This window comes from Chionomys nivalis, chromosome 21, assembly GCF_950005125.1.
Source record: "Chionomys nivalis chromosome 21, mChiNiv1.1, whole genome shotgun sequence".
Classification (NCBI taxonomy): Eukaryota; Metazoa; Chordata; class Mammalia; order Rodentia; family Cricetidae; genus Chionomys; species Chionomys nivalis.
In genome coordinates, this window is record NC_080106.1 from 43,158,617 (window position 1) to 43,173,067 (window position 14,451).

Consider the following 14,451-nt stretch of genomic DNA (forward strand, 5'->3'; position numbering starts at 1 on the left):
AAATAGCCTGCGTTATTGAGATAAATGATAGCTTTATAGGCATAGGACAAAAGACCCGACCATTTTTCTAATGCATATTTATGTTTTGTTTTCCATCAAAGCACAAATCTTTCTCTGGCTCTGTGTGGTAGGTTGTATACGTTATGATCAGAAATAGCTCTTCCTGTGTGACAGTCCTTGAGCAATACGTCTTACTCTGCTATGGAGCTAAACAACAAAGAATTGTTCCTGTAGAGCGATTGATTGGCTGCGTCCTCACAGCCTTCGGGGGAGGACTCCTCATTTTCAGGTCTAAAAGAAAAATCTTAGCTCTCTTTCCAGCTCAGAAGAGGCTTTGGGCTCAGATGGGTTTTTTGAGTTCCGTACATTTGCAGCTTTGTTGGTTTGGGAGCGGCTGTGTTGGAGGGGAGACCGCACAGTCCCTGAGCTAACACACCTGTGACTGACCGATAGTGAGAGGAAGGAGACTTAGCATCTTCCCTTGGTGGCCTTAGCAGGACTGGCTCTCGCCAGCCACCCTGGAGTTTGCTTTGCTGCTCCTTTACTTACACTAGTAATTTCTCCCATCTTCTCCTCTCCTTTACTTAAGGAAGTGTCCCCAGGGACCAGGTAGATGGCTAAGCAGCTAAAAGTACATGCCCTTGAAGAGGACCCAAGTTCAGTTCCCAGCACCTGCGCAGGTCACTCATAACCACCTGTTGCTGCACTGGGAGGTCCAGATCTCTCTGGCCTCTGTGAGAACCCTCACTCACATACATACACAGAATTCAAAATAAAATCGCCGGGCTGTGATGGTGCACGCCTTTAATCCTAGCACTCAATAAGCAGAGTCAGGAGGATCTCTGTGAGTTCGAGGCCAGCCTGGTCTACAAGAGCTAGTTCCAGGACAGGCTCCAAAGCTACAGAGAAACCCTATCTTGAAAAAAAAGAAATTAAATTAAATAAAAAATAAAAATAAAATCTTGTTTTTAAAAGGTTAAAAAAAAGTGTCTACAAATCAATATGTTTTTTTTTAAATATTTATTTATTTATTATTTATACAGTATTCTGTCTGATTGTATGCCTGAAGGCCAGAAGAGGGCACCAGACCTCATTACAGATGGTTGTGAGCCACCATGTGGTTGCTGGGAATTGAACTCAGGACCTTTGGAAGAGCAGGCAGTGCTCTTAACCGCTGAGCCATCTCTCCAGCCCCAAATCAATATGTTTTTATACACAAGAGAAGACAATAGATTTTTAAATTGAGGGTTCCAGGTGAGAAAATGTAATCAATAAATGAGATCCAAACAGATTCAAATCACATAGATGATCAGCTAGGCAAACAAGTTCATGTGCTGTTCTGTAACCTTCCTCATTTTGAGAATGTGTGAAGAAATTATATAGTAAACAGAGACTTTTTAAGGCATAACTGAAAATGATTTATAATGAGGAGATGAAGCTGGGTTATCTGGGTGGGATCAATCCGATTGCTCAGCCACTGAAATTCAGAGCCCTTTCTGTGGCTTAGTGCCGCAGAAGGACACATCAGAGGTGAGAAGCGGGTCTGTTACAGCTGCAGGGCCCAAGTGGAAGGCTGAAGTGGAAGAAGGAATACAAGCAGCCCCTGACAGCGAAGACGAAGTTGAGGTGACACAGGAAGAGAAGCGAGTCCTGTGGGCGTGAGGAGCAGAAGCGCCCCAACAACCTGAGCGTTCTAGGAGTCTTCCTCACAGTTCCAAGGAGGACTCCAGTCCTGCTGACAGCTTTTGTTTAATTATGGCACCCGAAGCAGAAGGAGGAAGCCCACCCAGAAAGCCCACTCACAGAAACCGTTTTTGTGCATGAATCTGTTCCTGAGTGTGTACGCATACATCCATGTTCATGCCTGCACTTGTGGGTGCCAGAGGTTGCATTGGTGGCCTTCCTCGGTCAGTTTCTACTTTCTTCTTTGAGACAGGGTGCCTCGCTGAACCTGGAGATGGTAAATTCAACTGGACTGGCTGGTCAGGAAGTCCTAGGGTTTCTTCTGTCTCTGCCTCCCCAGCAATGGGACTGTGTATGCACTGCTGTGCCTGGCCTCTCTTCTGCAGGTTCTGGAGGCTTGAACTCAGATCCTCTTACCTGCACTGCAAGCACTTTCCCACCGAGCCGTCCTCAAGCCCGGGGGGGTTTTAAAAGGCACTGTTTTATGTCACTACCTTGTAGTAATTTTCATGGCAATATTAATGCAACATGGATATAAATTCTAAGAGTCAGGCATATTGTTCTGTTTGACATTCTAAAGGGAAATTTGAACCTATTTAGAGGAGGTTTTTTTCTTTCTTTTCTTTCTGATTTTTGACCTCTCTTTTTTTAACTTTTTAAAATTGATTTTATTGAACTCTATATTTTTCTTCGTTCCCCTCCCTTCCTCTCCCATCTCCTTCAACCCTCTCCCATGGTCCCCATGCTCCCAATTTCCTCAGGATATCTTGTCTTTTTCTACTTCCCAAGTAGATTAGATCCATGTATGTCTCCCTTAGGGTCCTCATTGTTGTCTAGGTTCTCTGGGATTGTAATTTGGTTTTCATTGCTTTATGTCTCAAAGTCACTTATGAGTGAGTACATACTATATTTGTCTTTCTGGGTCTGGGTTACCTTACTCAATACAATGTTTTCTAGATCCATCCATTTGTCTTGGCCTCTTTTAACTGGAGAGTTCAGTTAGATTAACAGAAACCACTGCCGCTATTTTAAGAAAAAAGATACTTGGTGCTTTTAACCACAGCATGTAGAAATCTAGCATTCAGGGAACAAAGATTACCCCCAAAAAATAAAAAATCATCAAATATGGAGGTTAAAGGAGTTGAGAGAATCTCTGCTGATGGTCTCTGTTGTCACATGAAAATTCTTGATTCTCAGAAGTGTGTTTGAGAGACTAGTCAGGCTTCATTTCTGAAGTCTCCTGGCTGGAGGAGTATGAATGTCTCTTTGCTATTCTGTTTTCCAGCTCACTGGTGTGCCTTTGCCTAGTGGGATCCAGAGCCTACCAATACTGAAGAGAAGCACAAAGGGCAAGAAAAGGCCCAAGTACCTTATTTCCTTTCTTTCATATGTATATGTCAAAAGTCGTGCAGGAATAAAAGAAAGCATGGAGAAGAAACGCCATCTGCCCCAGCACTTGGTCATTTGAGATTCGTCTGTTTACAAAGTGACTTCGCAAGTTTGAGATCTGTGTCTGTACTGTGTCTGTGGTACCCGGATGCACCACCCCGCGGGTATGCTCAGCAGTTTCCTCGATCTTTAAACACTGAACAGTCGGTGAGTATTAGAGGCTGTCTGTCCAGTTCTCTCAGAAGAAGAATGCGAAGTTCACAGAGGGCTCAGATAGTCCATGTCAATAGTGCTACTTAGCTACTGAACTAGGCCAAGGGTGTTTGAAGACTCTCTTTTCTCCCGAAGTACTGGCAAGGTCTGCAAAGAATGTGGGCTTTGATCCTATTGGCGTGAGGTCAAGTTGGCCTGTGACTCTTTAGTGGACGCTGGGAGAAGACACAGATTTAGAGGTCAGGGACAGCGCGTTTTTACTCTTCTGACACGTGGTAATGGGATTACCCACTGGTCCTACCAGTTCCCCTGATTCTCAAGTCCCATAGAAATGGTGTTGAGGGGCCAGGCAACAGTTCTGCAGTAGTGGGAAAGAACACTGAACGTGAGAGGTGTTTTATTTTTTCCACCAAGTGAAATACAGTGAGGCATATTACCTCAGTTTTCAGAACTGTTTCCAGCAAGCATGACACTAAAGAAATAAAATAGTTAAATCTCCATATTCTTGGCCAATGGGCAAAAATATATGGTTGTGAGACCACGCCAAACTGCTTTTCTGGTACCAAGCAGTGAAGGAGTTATTGAGAAATACATAAGCAATTGTTTACATTTATCATTAATATATTTAATATTTTCTCTATGCAAAATAATATACATGTATTCACAGTTTGAATATTGCCATACTTTATTATTAATTTTCACCACCACACACTGCTCCAGCAGGTGAGTGGTAATAGCTTGTTAAGAATTGTTCTGTTGATTGCTGACGCTGTTCTGCAGTATTTTCCTATTACAGTGCTATGCTTATTGCACACATTTCCTGCAATATGTGTGTAGACGTCTCTCTAGAGGTTTGATGAGTTATGAATGAGGTTGAGTGTAACTCCTTGTGGTTCTTCACAATGTTTCCTTTGTCCATTTTTTTTGCCACCCCCTCCTCTTGCTGAGATGGGGTTTTTCTGTGTAGTCCTGGCTGTCCTGAAACTCACTCTGTAGATCAGGCTGGCCTGGAATTCGGAGGTCCACCTGCCTCTGCTTTCCGAGTGCTGACATTAAAGGAGTGCACCACAATGCCTAGGCTTTATTCATTTTTTAAAAAAGGTATCAAAGTTCATGGTTTTGGTCACTGATTCATAGTTAAAAATCCAGTCTCTTGGTAACAGAAAGTGACCGAGTGAACCTCTACCTGCTTCTGTTTCTTCATTTTAATGGATATTTAATAAAAAAAAATTCCCTTCGAAGTGACCAGACAAGAGCCCCTCCCTCTGGCACCTCCTAATCACTCTTGGGAAGTCCAACCTAGATCAATGAGGAAAGGAAGGGAAAGTTGGGATAGAAAAGAACCAACAAGCAGAAAGGAAACAGTCATTAGTCACAGGTGACCAATTGTCTATGTAGAAAAGTCCCAAGTGTTTCCAGAACACTTAATAGATAGTGAGATGCTTTTAGCCGTCTTGTGGCTTGTCTAGGATCATAAATGAGTTATGAATGAAGTGCTTTCCTGAAAGCAATGAGACAGAGGTGCTGATGTGATCCAGCACATTTGAGGTTCTGTGGTTTGATTTGCACTAGGTTTCTCTGTGTGTTTCGTGATCTTTTATTGTGACCCAACACTTGGCTGATTTCAGTCCCTGCACAATGCAGGGTCTAAGAGAACAATTCTTTTCTCTGTTATGTTTGCATTTGCTTTTTGCTGAAGTCAGAGAGCACCAGGAAACTGACAACTTGCAGGAGCGGCTTGGGTGCTGGAACCGCTGGAGCACCTCCCAGTGGGGCTTGCAGGAGGCTGTGTGATTCCCTCACCGATGCGGCTTTTAGACTTGTATCTAGCAGCTCATATGGAGCATGCTGCTCATAGTCTTTTTTTGCTCTTGTTTTGAAGGAGAAGCTGGTGGGTTGTAATAGATTTCCTTACTCCATCAGCTCCTCATGTAAAAGTTTTATTTCTCCAGGTTTGCTAATATAGGTCTTTAATATCAGCCACTTGGGAAGGAGAGGCCAAAGGATCACAAATTCAAAGTGTGCTTGCATGATGGAGCTAATTCAAGACAAGCGGCAGGCTGCGTCCTGGCTCCTGCATGGCTAGCTTTACCCGAAATAATTACACAGAAACTGTATTCTTTTAAACACTACCTGGCCCATTAGTTCCAGCCTCTTATTGGCTAGCTCTTACATATTGATCTAATAATTTCTAATAATCTGTGTAGCACCACAAGGTGGCTTACCAGGAAAGATCTTAACCTGCGCCTGTCTGGAGTGGGAGAATCATGGCGACTCCTTGACTCGGCTTCTTTCTCCCAGCATTCTGTTCTGTCTACTCCGCCTACCTAATTTTCTGTCCTATTAAAGGCCAAGGCAGTCTCTTTATTTAACCAATAAAATTAACACAAAACAGAAGACTCCCCACCATCAGCCTGGTCAACCTGTAAAGACTCTGTCCCAAAAGAGAAACTTTAAAGGCTGGTTATATTGCTCAGTGATAGAGTGCATGCCGGATGTGCAAACCGTCCACCATTCAGTCAATCATCCTTCTGTCTCATGCAGATCAGGGGGTGCTGGGCTTGAAGGGCATGATAGAGAGTACTGTTTTCCATTTGGACTCAAGTTGTTTTAGATCATACTATGGTGTTTTTAATTTCCCATCTTTAGTATATCAAAAGTGAAGGCCTGTAAAAACTGCTGATCTCCAACTGGTTGCTGGTTGTGCATTTCCCCCTTAATAAGAGAACCCCATTTTTACTTTGGCTGTTACTGGGTTTGCCAGTCTTTCTGGCAATAAGATCTGCTTAGTGACTTGATTCTGGCTAGCTGTCTGAAGCTAGAGTCCTTTGCTGACTTTCTGGAAGGCAGGTGGACAGTGAAGTCAGGGATGTGACTACAACTCTTCCCCTTCAGTCTGCTCCCTAGAAGTTTGTCTGTTGAGGACCTCCTATGAGAACACAGCAGCCATCCTAAGGCTACAACAGGAAAGATCAGAACCTCTGTCCCTGTACTGGATGTCTTGGCTATGAGAGAAATATATAAATATGCTTTTTTATAAAAACATAAATAGTTGAGTCAACTGTTACTTGGAATTTAATTGCATCCAAGTACATTAGTTTCTAAATTATATACTTGATAACTGATTTTAATGTAATGTTTAATCATAGTCTTAACATCTTAAATAGCAAACTTTAAAAAAAATTATTCTGGCAGATCAGATCTGTTTTAAATGTTTGGTAACTTAAAATGGACTTTTACCTCACAGTGATGCTTACAGGAGCATCGGGAGTTTTAATGCATCCACGCTTCTTATTTCAAGAAATCTTTATTGATGTTATAAATTGACCCTATTCAATGAGAAAAAAGAAAGAAAAGAAAGAAAAACCCATAATTTGAATCAATAGCTATTGTCTGATATTATATATTTATCCTGATCGGCAGATTTTGAAATTGTTTTTATTGAGTTACATATTTTTCTCCATTCCCGTCCCCTCTTGTCTCCTCCCCTTCTACCCTCTCTTAAGATCTCCATGCTCCAAATTTACTCAGGAGATCTTGTCTTTTTCTACTTCCCATGTAGATTAGATCCATGTATGTCTCTTTTAGGGTCCTCTTTGTTGTCTAGGTTTTTGGGGATTGTAAATTGTAGGCTGGTTTTTCTTTGCTTTATGTCTAAAAGTCACTTATGAGTGAGTACATATGATATTTGCCTTTCTGGGTATAGGTTACCTCACTCAAAATAATGTTTTCTAGATCCATCCATTTGCCTGCAAATTTCAAGATGTCATTTTTTTTCTGCTGTGTAATACTCTATTGTGTAAATGTACCATCTTTTCCTTATCCATTCTTTGACCGAGGTTCTGGCTATGACAAACAAAGCTGCTATAAACACAGTTGAGCACATGTCCTTGTTAGGTATGATTGAGCATCCTTTGGGTATAGGCTGTTTCCCAATTTTCTGAGAAATCGCCACACTGACATCTAAAGGGTTGTACCAGCTTACATTCCCACCAGCAATGCAGAAGTGTTCCCTTTACCCCACAACCTCTCCAGCATAAGTTGTCATCAGTGTTTTTGATCTTGGCCATTCTTACAGGTGTAAGATGGAATCTCAGAGTTGTTTTGATTTGCATTTCTCTGATGACTAAGGATGTTGAGCATTTCCTTAAGTGTCTTTCAGCCATTTTAGATTCCTTTGTTGAGAGTTCTCTGTTTAGGTCTGTACTCCATGTTTTTAATTGGGTTATTTGTTCTTTTGTTGACCAATTTCTTGAGTTCTTTGTATATTTTGGTAGATCAACCCTCTGTTCAATATGGGGTTGGTAAAGATCTTTTCCCATTCTGTAAGCTGCTGTTTTGTCTTGTTGACCGTGTCCTTTGCTTTATAGAAGTTTCTCGGTTTTAGGACGTCTCATTAATTGCTTCTCTCATTGTTTTTTTAATTAATTTTTTCTCTGTGCTACTGGAGTTATATTTAGGAAGTGGTCTCCTATGTCAATGCAAGGAAGGGATTTGATTGAGTTTATAACAACACCTGCCACACACCTGCCACCTTTCCACGCGTAACCACTCGTGTAGCTCAGGCTGGGCCTGTTTTAAAGGCAATGAGGTTACATATGAATGGCCATTCTACTCCATCTCAAGTAGAAGAAAGAGCAGACTATCACTTCACTATTTCATTAATTGAATTTATATTAATTTTTTTTGAACATCTGGTAGCTAGTAACCAGGATCCAGATGGCTGTATTAGATAAAAATCACAAAATCAATGGCAAACGACTTTTCAGGTTTGGAAAACAGGCCAGTTTGACTTCGTAGTGTAATCTTTATTGTCGATACTTTAATTAATTTCAAAAAACTCATTCCACTTTAAATTCCGTTCTCAGGCAGAATCGACCAGTGATCATTCCTGAAGTGGAGGAGCAGGGTTAGCTGAGAGGAAGCGGACAGTGCTTTGCCTTCACGTGCTTCACTTCCCCCTTCTTGGTAACTTATTGCATCCATTCCTCTTCTTGCTGTGACAAAATACCGGCAAAGCATCGTGAGGGAGGGGCATTTATCTGTGTTCTGTCCTCAGGACTCTCAGACCTGGTGCACCTCTCAAGCCTCCTGGACCTCCTCCTGTCTGCTGCCACATTCCACCATAGGATACAGAAAAACTTCCAAAAGCCAAACAGATCCTACTGGGCTTAAAGGTCACCTAGAACCTTTCAATAATAGAACTGAATTAATATAATGTGCTTGACTCATAATTTAAGAACAATATTATAAAGCCTTAGTGATCGCATCATTGGATTCGGAGAGACAAAGTGTCTAGACTGTAGTGCTCTGTGTTCACAGATCTAAGAAGAAGGTGTTTGTTCTTCTGGGGAATCTGATAAGCTTAATTTTTATTTTATTTATTTGTTTGTTTGTTTGTTTTTTGGATTTTTTCGAGACAGGGTTTCTCCGTAGCTTTTTCGTTCCTGTCCTGGAACTAGCTCTTTTTTATATGTGGGTATTTTGCTTCCATATATATCTGGGCACCACTTGCATGCTTAGTAAGTACCCAGAGAGGGCAAAGGAGGGCATTGGATACCCTGGAATTGGATTCTAGACAGTTGTAAGCCCCAGTGTAGGTGCTAGGGGTAAAACCCCAGGTCCTCCGGAAGAGCAGCTAAGGCGCTTAACCGCTGAATTATTTTTCCAGCACTGGGGTAGCTGGAATGAAAATGGCCCTGATAGGCTGATATATTTGAATGCTTAGTCATTAGAGATTGACACAACTTAAAAATTAGGTATGGCCTTCTTCTTGGAGGAAGTGTGTCACTTAGGATGGGCTTTGAGGTTTTGAAAGCCCAAGCCAGACACAGTGGCTCTCACTCTTCCGGATGCCTGCTGATCTGGGTGTAGAACTTTCAGAGATTCTCCAGCAACATGTCTGCCTGCATGCCGCCATACTTATAATGGACTAAACCCCTGAAAATGTAAGCAAGCCACAATTAGACACTTTCTTTTATAAAAGTTGATGTGGTCATGGTGTCTCTTCACAGCAATAGAACACGGACTAAAAGAAGCCCACAAACTTAATTTTGAATACAAATCATTTATGAAGACAATTATAAGTACCTTTCAGCTTCCTTTTGGTAAACTGTAAATAATATCTACTCAAAAATGGAGTAAGTGATAAATACCATAATGTAGTTTTTTTTTCTCTTTGGATGCCACCATCCAGCTCCCAAATAAAAACATGGAGACTCATTCTTACTTATAAATGCCCAGCCTTAGTTTGACTTGTTTCTAGCCAGTCTTAAATTATTCCGTCTCAATTTAACTACATTTGCCTCTGAGCTTTTTGCCATTTTTCATTCTATATATCTTTCCTTCCTTCTTACTCTGTGTCTGCTGTGACTGGGTGGCTGCCCCTAGCTTCCTCCTCTCCTTCTCCTTGTCTTGCTCCTCTCTCTTCTCTTGAGCCTCAATTTCTCCTTTTGTTTATTCTCTCTGGCCCCCAGCCCTGCCTATCCTTTCTCCTGGCTTGCTAATGGCCGTTCAGCTCTTTATTAGACCGATCAGTGTTTTAGACAGGCAAAGTAACATAGCTTTACAGAATTAAACAAATGTAACACAAAAGAATGCAACAACACATCTTTGCATCATCAAACAAATATTCTACAGTATAAATGAATGTAGGACATCTTAAATTAATATTCCACAACATCATAATTAATGTCGAAGTAAGTCTTGGGAAACTAGAAAGAATTATAAAGATATGATATGATATACAAGACATTTATAAACCTGATTGGTCATGGGAGACATTTGATATCTTCCTTGTGACAGATTGGACCAATGAATAATAAGGTGTGATAGCCACAGAAAATGGAAAAGTAAGTGGCTAACTGGTTATGAACAGCTTAAGACTTTTTTTTTTTACATAATATAAACTTGACAAAGGATCACTTATTGGCTCTATTGAGCACTAAGCCATGAAGGAGCTGAGGAACAGTGGGTGACACAATCGTTTTATAAACCATGATTATTTTCTGTCTGAGCTGGTTCCCGATTTCACTTTCCTTTGCATGTGTAGCTGACAGGGTCACTTGATTTAGTCAACAATGCTGTGATTCACGCACTTCCCACATTCCCTGTTGCATATATTTCTTCTTTAAACTCTCTGTGCAGGTACATTTGTTTATTTATTTGTGATCAACACTATACAACATTGTCTTAATTATCATACTGAAACTTTCAAATATATAGTGATATTCTCCTTCTGCTTGGGTTTAAACAGTCTAGGCTTCTCGTGACTATTGATCCCTATATCAGTTCATCAGATTCCATTAAAAATCTATCATGATTTGATTTTAATTATACTTTGGTGATATTTTACTTTTATACTTAAATTTAAATTTATTGCTTTCTACTTAAGCTTTAGATTTATCTTATACATTAGATGAACTTATTATACATTTGACATTCTAGGTCTCTCCTTCCTTCTAATTCCATTTCCCTGTTCCTAACACACACCTTTTGCAGTTCTTTCTTTGAGTGTCTGACCAGTAAGATTCTTTGAAAATTTTATTTTGCAGTTCATGAATGTCCTTCTTTGTGGTGATGGTCTGTGTAGGTGAGCTGCCTGGAGTGTAGCAGGCTGATGTTAGCTAGGCAGCTGGCCAACCTCTTCAGTAAGGCTACCTCAGGACACACCCTTTCCTTTGGCCACCCTTCAGCAAAAAGTGAATGTCAGAGGCTTATAAAGATCCAGTTCATCTGTCCTAAGTCAGGACAATACTGAAAAGCATCTCAGATTCAGAATCAAGACCTTCACTGATAATATGGGTCCTATTAGCTCTTCACTCTCTCTGATTCAACACCACCAGCTCCACATCTGTTGTTCCTGAAGGCTTTCCCAGACTGCTGCTACTTCAGTTTGACTCAGAGAATGTTTCCAAGGCATTAGTGCCAGGTCTGGTCCATAAAAGTAGAAACTAAGATAGAATTTATGACCCAAATCACGTCCACTTACTGCTCTAAGGACCTCTTACTGGCGACAGGCATAAGACAGATAGTCCTTGGCACAAGGTAACAGTGAGTGTTTAAAGTCTTATCAGTAATGAACTAGAATAGTGTTCTAATAGAAGGTAATATTCTAATGGGTGCAATGTATCAAGCATTCGAAAAATATGAGGGAAACAGTAATATTAAAGACAATGGCAGTGCCGGTTGCTAAGAAAATTGTTTGAGAACAGCAAAAAAAAAAAAAAAAGAAGAAAAAAAAAAGAAAAAATCCAAAAGTGCTTAATTGGATTTTAAAATCTAATAGTAAAATGGAGAGAATCTGCTAGGAAAGAAAGAGGCTTTTATTCTGCAGTAGAAAGGCAGAAGAACCCAGGAACTGGCCCAACTCTTAATCATAAGTGTGGCTGAGCTCCAAAGGGAATTAACCACAAAACCCAGGGAGCAAGGCTTTTCCAAGGTCAGGATGTTGTTCAGACAGAGACACAACGGGCTGGGCTATGGTACCTCAAAGTCTAGCGTTTCCAGTTCTCCTGAATCCTCTGAGCCTTACTGTGGACCACTTTCCCCGGTTAAGTGCAGGGGATCTGCAACCTTCATGGCCAGAAGAGAGATGAGCACAGAAGATGAGAAGGCAGTTTGGCTCACCGGGACTCAGCAGCTGGTGTTGGTTCACATGTCAGGAGTCTGCCCCTCAATTGCTCACTGTAAGCCTATTTTCAGCACAGCACAATTCACTGAACACTATTCTGATGATAATTAACTCGGTACTGCATCCACAACAAAGTCTGGCATTCAAAACAAAAATAAAATAAAATAAACGTCCTTAAGGAACAAAGTGAACTAAAAACAGATTATCTGTGACTACACTGAAACTCTTTGTAAAGTCCATAAAGATGGGTTCTGTAGATTCAGAAAGACAGGCTTATGATTGACCAAGAAAAATATATTTATGAGAAGGGTCTGGAGAGGACCCGGTGCTGGAAAAGTGTCTTGCCACATAGCACAAAGGCCACCGGGCTAGAACACAGTTTACTGCAGCCTTCTGAGTAGGTAACAGGTTTATATTCCTTCCCTTGAAGGACCAACCCTGTGAGCTTAGCATTGTAGGTTCCCCTAACGCTTATCTGTGAGCACAAAACCCTTCATACTGCCTACAGCTGTGGGCTAATCTCTGTGATTTGAAACCCACACAGCTCCCTCCTGAACACTAGGCATATGGCCAAGGTAAGGTCACAACAAGTTGGCGCAGATATTGTAACGAATGGCCAGGACTGTGTGGCAGCAGGGAGGCTGAGCTGACCTGCAGGAAGCTAAGGAGATGCAGCTAGAGTGTGGTTCCTGGAGACGAAGGTGATGAGCAAGAAATAAGGGTAGCAGTCAGTTTGTATGAGAAACCAAGATTACATCTGTAACCGCAGCACGTGGGCGGCTGAAGTCCTGTGGGCTCAAGCTGCAGTCCACACATTAAGACTAGAATGAAGGAGAGGAGGAGTCACCACCATGGTGGTGAAGGGTGGAAGGGGGTACCTGGAACTGGGAAGCACACGACAGGGGATGTTGGTAATACTGCAGTTAGGAGCCAGGGTGCCTTCACTTAGCTGCGTGTGTTCTATAGGAAAGTACAGTCACTTTCCCTTGAAAATACCATGTAAGTTCATAGGGAATAGATTTATTGGAGTTATTTTTGAATGAAGCATTTAGAAGTTTCATATTTTTAACTTACATGGTTTCAGTAGTCCTCCTGCATTCCCGACAAGCATCCAACCAGGGAACTTTGTTTCAAGCCCAAGCTCCTACAAAGATTGTTGCTACACTAGATGACCATTGAAACCAGAATCGCTATAGAATTTTGGGTCCCGTTGCATATGACCTCCCCAGGAGTTTCCTTGTGCATTAGATTGTTAGGGCACAAACAAAGTACCTAGAGTGCAAGGAGCAAAAATGTAAACAAAAATCGACTCATATTAGCTGTTGCTGATATTTTTGTTTGTTAAGGATTATCAGTTTCCAAAGACACTCGGGACAAATGGCTAGCTGCCCTGCAGGTTAGCACACTGAAGCCCAGCTGGCCAGCTCACTCAGTACCTCAGCTCTTTTCACCTCAGTCCCACCTGAAACTTCTCCAGCTCATGAACTCCTTCCTCAGCTTCTCATTCCCACATAACCCTGCCATTTTGTTTGCGTGCCCGCTAGACTCTCTATGTTCTCATTCTTCTCTTGACCCCTCTCCTCTTTGTGCTGTCTCCCTCCCTCCCTCCCTCCCTCCCTCCCTCCCTCCCTCCCTCCCTCCCTCCCTCCCTCCCTCCCTCCCTCTCTTTTTCTCATTTCTCTCTCTTCTCATGGCCTTGTTCAGTCTACTGCCCATGTTGTGTCTACTACTTTGTCTCCCTGTTCTGGAGTCTTCCAGATGCCTCTGGCTGTTCTCCCTCCTAGCTACAATAAAAACCTCCTCAGTCATACCTTGGAGCAGTCCTCATTTTATATGAAGAGGAGGTGGTGATGTCTGCTGAAATTGACGAAAGTAGTGGAAGGTTGAGAAAAGTGCGGCTGTTCTGATAGATTTGTGAGAAATGGAAATGACAGAGCTGATTAGAAAAATATAGAGGGACAGGAGGGCAATTTTGAAAGGTTTGAGTTTAGCGACATAGGCCCCTATGTATGTGCTAGTACTCCCCCTGCAAAAAAATCTCAGACAATCAATGTGGGAAGGAAAGCTATATTGTTTAATTACTGGGAATAGGGAAAATGATAAATTTTGTCTGAAGTGATGGGGCTGTTTTGTTTTTAAAGTGGTACTTGAAAGGGAAGAAAAACCTGAAGAAAACAGAATGGCTAAGCAAGAGAATAGAGAATAGAGAGATTTGCAGGCCCCGGTAGCAAGCGAAATCGAGGCAATGGTAGGAGGGTAGTGAGCTAAGGCAATGGAATTTGGATTTCCCTGATGGCACAGATCTCTTTGGAGACAAGGCTCAAGGTGTGGTCATCAAAGTAAGTTCCTGGAATGTAGCAAAGGCGATGACAGATGGGGATGAAGAAACCAACAGATCAAAATGACAAGTCCTCCATTGGGATGTAAATGCGAAAAAAGGTAAGGGCAGAAACATGCGCGAGTATAAAATAGCTACACGCAAGTACAGAAGGTGACAGGCAGTAAATAATAATCATTTGTACTGGGAGCAATGT